This window comes from Gavialis gangeticus, unplaced genomic scaffold, assembly GCF_001723915.1.
Source record: "Gavialis gangeticus isolate Ggan-Ray unplaced genomic scaffold, GavGan_comp1, whole genome shotgun sequence".
Lineage (NCBI taxonomy): Eukaryota > Metazoa > Chordata > Crocodylia > Gavialidae > Gavialis > Gavialis gangeticus.
Window position 1 is genome coordinate 5,708,054 of NW_017729008.1, and position 7,492 is coordinate 5,715,545.

Here is a 7,492-nt window from a genome sequence, read left to right on the forward strand (position 1 = left end):
GAATCCGAATCAAAAAGAGCCCACTTTGCACACCCCTAACTAATACGTACCTTTCTGCTGGACACCCACAGAATGCTCAGATTCATTTCTAGGTACTATAAGACCTTGACTTGTGGATTTTACATTGGTTTTAATTGGTATATTAGGGACTTTTATGAGCTTTCTGAATGAGCCTGAATTCTGCCTATAATATTTGAGGAGGTTGGGTTTGCATAAGCATTGTAATAGCCTTAACCCAAGGAGCTTTACTTAAGATAAAATCCTGGAACCTTATGTTACCTTTTGGTTTAAATGGGATGTGTGAATGAGAGATATGAATAGACATAATTAACTTACCTATTTTCTCTCTCTAGTTGCCAGCAAAAGTCCTCTTCTTATCTTCTAATTCTTATGAGTAGATGGATCCTCTCCAAATCTCCTCTTTGGGAAGCTTTTTCCCAGTGGAAACTTTTGAGTTAAGCAGGATCCTCAAAGGCAACTGCATATGGTTTAATTTAACTGAAATAATTTTGCATATTGTTTAATTGTGACATTAGTGTAGCAGAATTCAGGTGGATGATGATAAAAATATTGGTCTCATTAAGGGCCAGGAATTAACTTGTCTTAGGGGAAAAACACCTAATGTTCGGGTCAATTCATTAGAGGGATGTGGGGAGACAGGTTATGCTTAGTTTGTTATAGGTCAGGAGCTGGCAAGAACATAATGATGTAGTATCCCATAGCCTGGGAGAAACATATTTATGTTCCTGCTGTTGCTGTTTCCTTTTTTATGAGTCTAGTAGCCTATGTATCAAGCCAGAAATTCAAATTCAAAATCTACACTAAAATAAAATCAAGTACTCAGAAGTTAGAAAAATGTCATAATTAGGGTTGCCTGTGCAAATTTAATACTGTTCCCTTGCTGTTTGAATTCTGAGGCAATAATTATTCAGATTCCTCCTTTTTTCACAAGCAAATCCCCATCCCTCTTCATTCAGTGCATGGACCGGGTGGGGCTCACTCAAACATTAACTATGGGATATTTTGTTTTGTTCTCATTACTCAATCTCTTGTTTTAATTGCATCTTGTTCAAACTAGCATGGAGGAAAAATATTAATTTGCTTAGACGCTTTTTAGTGTTCTCATCAGTTCAACATTTCACAAAAACTGCATAGAGTATTTTTGTAAACATCCTGTGGGATGAGTGGGAATCAATTTTGTAAATAGGGAACTGAGTCTCAAAGAGATTAAGGTCAGAAGTGTCCACTAATTTGGGGTGCTTAGTTTGAGACAGCAAAATCCTGTTTTCAGAAAAATTAACATTAGCTAGAACTTTGTTTGATTCACAGCTACCATTGGCTTCCATTACAGTTGGGAGTGCACAGCATTTCTGTAAATCAGACACCCACAAAATAAGAAGCACATAAATAATGATCACCTGAGAAATGTCCACTGCAAATAATTCCTCCAGCATCCCATCAGAATGTGGTAGTGGAAACAGGGATAAAATTTAGCCACCTTACCATGACCCCATTCTCCATCTATCTGCATTTTCCTAATACTAATTCTGTAATAAATGAAGCAGTGGTCCTATAGACCAGTGTTTCTCAACATATGGGTCGCAACCCAAAAGTGGATCTCAGGAATATCTGAATGGGTTGCGAGCCAATCCCAGAAACACACAGTAAAGCATGGGTTTCCCCTTGTAGGCTGGAAGCATTCCAGCCTGCAAGGAGCTGCTTGGAGTGACTGGAGGCAGCGGGTGCATGTGCATCTGCATGCGCACGTACACATGGCCAACATGCATCCAAGCAGGGTTGTGGGAGCAGCTCCAGCAACTGGATGCAGATAAGTGTATGGGAAATGGGGGTCTGAGGTCCAGGGCTTGGGGACTGTCTGGGAGGGTGTATGTGTGTGGAGGGGATGAGTGTGTGAGGGGGTGGGGATGGGTGCCTGCTCGCACTGAGAAAATGTGGCCAGGCACTGAGGCTTCATCAGAAGGGACGGGGGGGGGAAGATGCTTGCCCCTCCAGTCGGGGAAGGGGGTGGGGGTAGCTGCATGGCTGAGCCAGTGGCACCAGGGCCAATGCCTGTACCCACAGGAGGGGACAGCCAGGAGATGCTGCTCACTGGGGGCACGAGATGCCATGATCAAGCTCCCTGGCAAGGCGTGGGAGGCCCTCTCCAGGCAGGAGGGGTATCACAGGCCTCCCCTCCTCCTCCCTCCAGCCAGTGCCAGGACTGGACTCACTCTGCTGCTGCCTGCATGAACTAGAGTCACTGCAACCACTGCTCTCCAGCCTGAGCAGGACAGGGGCAGCTGGGGGCCCCTTATGGCAGGACTGGAGGGCCAAGGGACTGTGGGTGGGGAGTAAGGGGCACCATCAAGACTATGGCCAGGGTTCTGTAGGTGGGGAGTGAGGGCACCAGCAGGGCCAGAGGGCTGTGGGTCAGGATTGGTCATAGATGTTTATAAATGAGTCCTGATACAAAAAAGGTTGAGAACCACTGCTATAGATAACATCCTTCTACACTAAGCAACCTCAAATCATTCCTAGAACACTTCCATCCTGTTGTTCTTTGGCAATTCCTTGCAAGTGAGGATGATTGTCTGCCATGATTGTCTTATCTGTGGGTCTGAAGATGGCTAACAAGGCCAGTCCTGGATCACAGAATTTGTTATAGCATGGGAATGTGTTTCCTTGCAGGGTGAGTGACTCTGGATTCTTGATTCAGTCCATGACATGCTGTTTCTGCCACTCCTACTTTTCTATCTCCTCTTGTCATCACAAGGTTTCAAAGTACTGAAATCCTTGCAGCAGATTCTTCCTCCATTTGGGGCAGCCCTGGGTGATGGTCTCCCATGAGCTGATGTCAATGTTGCATTTTTTCAAGTTGGCCTAGAGGATGTCCTTGAAGCATCTTGTCTGCACTCTTCTTGAGCGTACACATTGACTGAGGTGGGGGAATAAATCTTGCTGTAGGAGTCTAGAGGTGGACATCCTTATAACTTGGCTGGCCCAGCAAAATTGATGTCAAATGATCATCGCCTCCATGCTCATGGTGTTTACTTGGAAAGGGATGCCAATATTGGTGTGTCTGTCTTCCCACTGGATTCAAAGGATCTTCCACAGACAGTGCTGATGGTGCCTTCTCCAATGACTTGCAGTGTCTCCTGTATGTTATTTACATCTCAGGTCTGTACAGTAAGGTAGGGATCATGACTGCTTGATAAACCATGAGTTTGATTTCAGATCGGATATTGCAATCTTCAAAGACCCATTTCCTATGGCATCTAAAAGCTGCACTTGCATACTTGAGGTGATGTTGGATTTCTTCATTAATGTCAGCCTTCTGCAAAAGATGGTTTCTAACATACAGGAAATACTCAACATGCACCAGAGACTCACCATGAATATGAATTACCAAAGCTGAGGACTGCTTATTGAGAGCTTGTTGATGGAGGACCTTAGTCTTTGTTGTGTCTTATTGTGTTTTCCTTGTCCCTTTAAGACCAAAAGCCCTCATGTTCAGCACTGCAGGGTACAGTTTGCTTTGTGGCAGTTTTGCAACACTGGGATTCCATGTTCTCTGCCATGTGGAGCCAGAGGAATTCTTGGTTCCTCTCCCTCCACAGAACTAGACTTGGTCAAGTCAAAGGCAGAGCAGGTATAAGATCTGCATATATACTGATGCAATTGTTAAGATCTACCCTGGATATGATTCCAGATAACTAATAATAAATAACTGTAATTCAACACAGGAGTGTCCAGAGTGTTGTTGCTGAACTCACAACATATTAATCTTCTGAAAGCATGAGTCCTAACACAGACTCCATCATTATCATTATACTGGACCTCAATAATTGAGGCTGGGATAGTCTTGGTTTTGACTCAGAGACAACTGAGATTAAACAGCCTAGATTAAATATTCATTCAAGAGTTTAGTTCCACTCTGTCTGGAATCTTGTTGGCGGTCAGATGCAGCACTGCAGTAAGGAATATCAAGAAGAGTGTTGGAGTGGTGATGCAGACTTACTTATTTCCAGTCTTAATCTCAAAGGTAACTGTGAACCCTGAGCTCTGATACTGAGAACCATTGCTCAAATACCATCATGAAGTAAGAAAAGGGTGGTAACAAATTTTGGTGGGCATCCATACTTCAGAAGAATCCTCCAAAGTGCATTAAACTTGACAGAGCTGAAGGCTTTCATGAAGTCAAAGAAGGTCATGTAGAGAGATTTATGTTGTTTCCAGCATTTTTTCTGCTGGCAATCTGTGAAGATTCTGTCAGTTGTGCCTCTTGATGCACTAAACTAACACTGCAATTCCAGGAGGAGGTCTGCAGCAAGTGGAGGAGATGATTCGGGAGGTTTCTCACAAGAACTTCCCTATGGTAGACAGCAAGGTGATCCCTCTATTATTTTCAAAATCAGACTTGTCCCCTTTCTTAAAGACTGTCACAGTCATGGGGTCCATCAGTTCATTGGGATTCCATAATCATTACAAATTCTTGAGATGAGGGCAGGGAGGTATGATTTGAGCTCCTTTCCCCCTGCTTGAAGATCTTGGTGGGGATTTAGCTCCAGGTGCCTTATCTGTCTTCATCTGCTTGATAGCTTTCCTCAGCTCTCCAAGGGTTGGAGGGACTCTGAGATTGTCTGTGACTGGGTTGCAAGATGGAATTTAGAACACTCACATCAACAACAGTGTCTCAACTGAAAGGTCTTCAGAATGCTCTTTCCAAAGGGTATTGATGGCTACCCTTTCCTTGATTAGGTCTCCTCCGTCCTCAGGTCTCAAAGGGCTTGGTCCTTGAATGTGCAGACCATAGATGGCTTTGGTAGTACTAAAGAAACTGTGCATGTCATGGATGTCAGCAAGACAGTGAATCTCCTTTTCCTTGTCTTCCCACCATCTGTTTTTCATATCATGGGTCCTCCTTTGGACCTTTGTCTTGCCTTGTTGGTGATTCAATTTCTTTTGCTTGGAGTTGACATCATTTTGCCAAGCACAAAAAGCCTTGCATTTACAGTTAATCAACTCTTGGATCTTTTGGTTATTCTCATCAACACAGTTTTGATGTTTCCTAGTAGAGAATCCAAGTGCCTCTTCATAGGCACTGACAATAGTCAATTTGAAAGCACCCCAGGTGCTGCTGACAATCTCCCATTGTTGTTCATTGGAATTCTCCGGGTTTTCGTTGAGGTAGTAGTAGAAGCGGTCTTGCTTGGTTGGATCCTTGACCCCTTTAACATTGATCTTCCATTGGCATTGCCTCTTCTGCAGCTGTCATTTGGGAACCAGTTTAAGTGACATAACCCCATGAATGAATCAGTGATCAGTCTAGTAATCATCAGCTTCTAGCATAACTTGTGTGATGCAGACATCTTTGTGATCCTAGGCATGAACAATGAGGTACTTAATCAAGTGCCAATGAATTAGATCATGGGTATTGCCATGATTTCTTGTGCCAGTTTTTCTGTCTGAACAGGGAATTAGTAATAGTGATTCCATGTTTCACACACTTCATTAAATGGAGAATGCCATTGGAGTTAACATTTCCTACTCCGTCCTTGCCAATGGTTCCATTCCAGAGGTTTTAGTTCCTTCCAACTCTAGTGCTGAAACTATGGAGAAGAATAAATCTGTCTCCCTCTGGAACATCAGAAGGGACTTGGTCAAGATTGGCATAGAATCCCTCCTTGGTTTCATCGGTGGCATCAAGAATTAGGACATATGTGCTGATGACAGTGGTGTATTGGCTCTCGACCAGTTTAAGACTTAGAGTCATGAGGAGCTCATAAATTATGGTAGGGAACTCATTGAGTTGGTTTATGAGGTGGTTCTTCGTGGCCATCATTATCCTTCCTGTTTACTTTAGAAGAAGATATAGCCACCTTCATGTTCTTTGAGCCATCAGACTCCTACTCACTGGGTTTCACTCAGGGCAGCAATGTCAATGTCATGTTGCCTGAGTACTCAAGCCATGATTGCAGTGCAGCACTCTAGGCATTCACTATTAAGTTTGTCCATGATGGTTATGATGTTCCAGGTCCCAAAACTGATTGCATGTCTTTATTGATTTTGATTGCAGAAAAGGGGATCCCACGGGCTGTGGTTATCCATTCAGGAAGAAGTTAAGCTAAATTTTGGACACATTTTCTAACCCCCTTCCCACATGGGGTGAGAAGAGTGTATCCTGAAGAGGGCTGCTAAGTCACAGTTACAGTTGCCAAAATGCTGTCCTGCCTCATCCAAATTCTAGATCCCTTCTTATAACTTCTGTCTTCATGCCAGTTCATAACTAGGAGCTTCTAGACTTCACAATCCTCCTCCTGTCATCACTATCTGTTTACCAAAAGGCTTGAAAACTATGTTGTAAAAATTGTTTTCATGGAAAATGCCTGTGCATGATTTCTTTTGTTGTGAAAAAGCTGCTGCACATCAGCTTCCACATGATTCTTAACCAAATGGGACCTTAATCCAATGGCAAGGAAGCCAAAACAACTGGGGATCTTGCTCTGCTGCAGTCCTCATCTGCCTTTGCAGCCACTGAGATTTTAACATTTCCTCCACTTGCCAATGCTCTTCCATTGAGATAGACCCATGACTGGGGACTGGGCAAACTTATTATCATGGCAACCTGTACTTACCACATAACATCACCATCAAAGGTAGATGTGACTTTTAAGGAGAGAAAGCATTGCCATCTGATATTCCTACCACATCCTGGTGGTGCCGGTGACAGAAGCCTGATCAAAGTCAGTCAGGGTCAGGGCAGGACTGGGGGTAACATGGCTTGTTGAGAGTTTGGTGGGATCAGAAAAGGCTATCAGGGTCCATTGGGGGGTTGGTGGGATCCAGTGGGGGATGGGGATGGCAGGACTGGAAAGCCTCTTTAATTCCACCAAACACCCCTGGACTCCACCAAATCCCCTAGCCTCCCCCAATACAGAACTACCTTTGATCCCAAACTGCTCCCGGTGCCAGTTTAACAGGCATTCATCGGTGCCAGGATCCCATTCAAAGTAAGGTGGGGTGGGGAGAGGGGCAGGCAGATCAAGGAATAACTGATGGCTCTGTGGAGGGTGTGAGTGGGACTGGGGGGATAGCGACAATGCAGGGGCAAGGGTGAGGTGTGGAGAGCCTCTGTCCTCCCAGGCAGGGACCATTTTTACTCTCCTAAAGCCTCCACCCACAGACAAACAATCCCTCCTGGAACCAATTCAGTCAGATGGATTGCAGATTGGCTGAAGGGTCGCACTCAGAGGGTGGTGGTGGATGGGTCATACTTGACCTGGGGGGAGGTGGGTAGCGGAGTCCCCCAGGGCTCGGTCCTGGGGCCTGCGCTGTTCAATTTCTTCATCAGCAATCTAGATGATGGGGTGGAAAGTAACCTGTTTAAATTCGCTGATGACACCAAAATTTGGGGGGAGGTGAGCACGCTAGCAGGGAGTGAGAGATTGCAGAAGGATCTGGATAGGTTACAGGGGTGGGCTAACAGGAACAG

General features: G+C 44.7%; 1 long non-coding RNA gene across 1 annotated transcript in view; it reads right to left on the minus strand.

The window, feature by feature from the left end:
• Nucleotides 1–1,649, minus strand: part of LOC109292102 — a 14,547-nt gene extending 12,898 nt beyond the window's left edge. The window contains exon 1 of the long non-coding RNA XR_002096040.1: nucleotides 337–1,649. This is a non-coding gene — a long non-coding RNA (uncharacterized LOC109292102). The remainder of the gene's footprint in view (nucleotides 1–336) is intronic.
• Nucleotides 1,650–7,492: the final 5,843 nt, after the last annotated feature.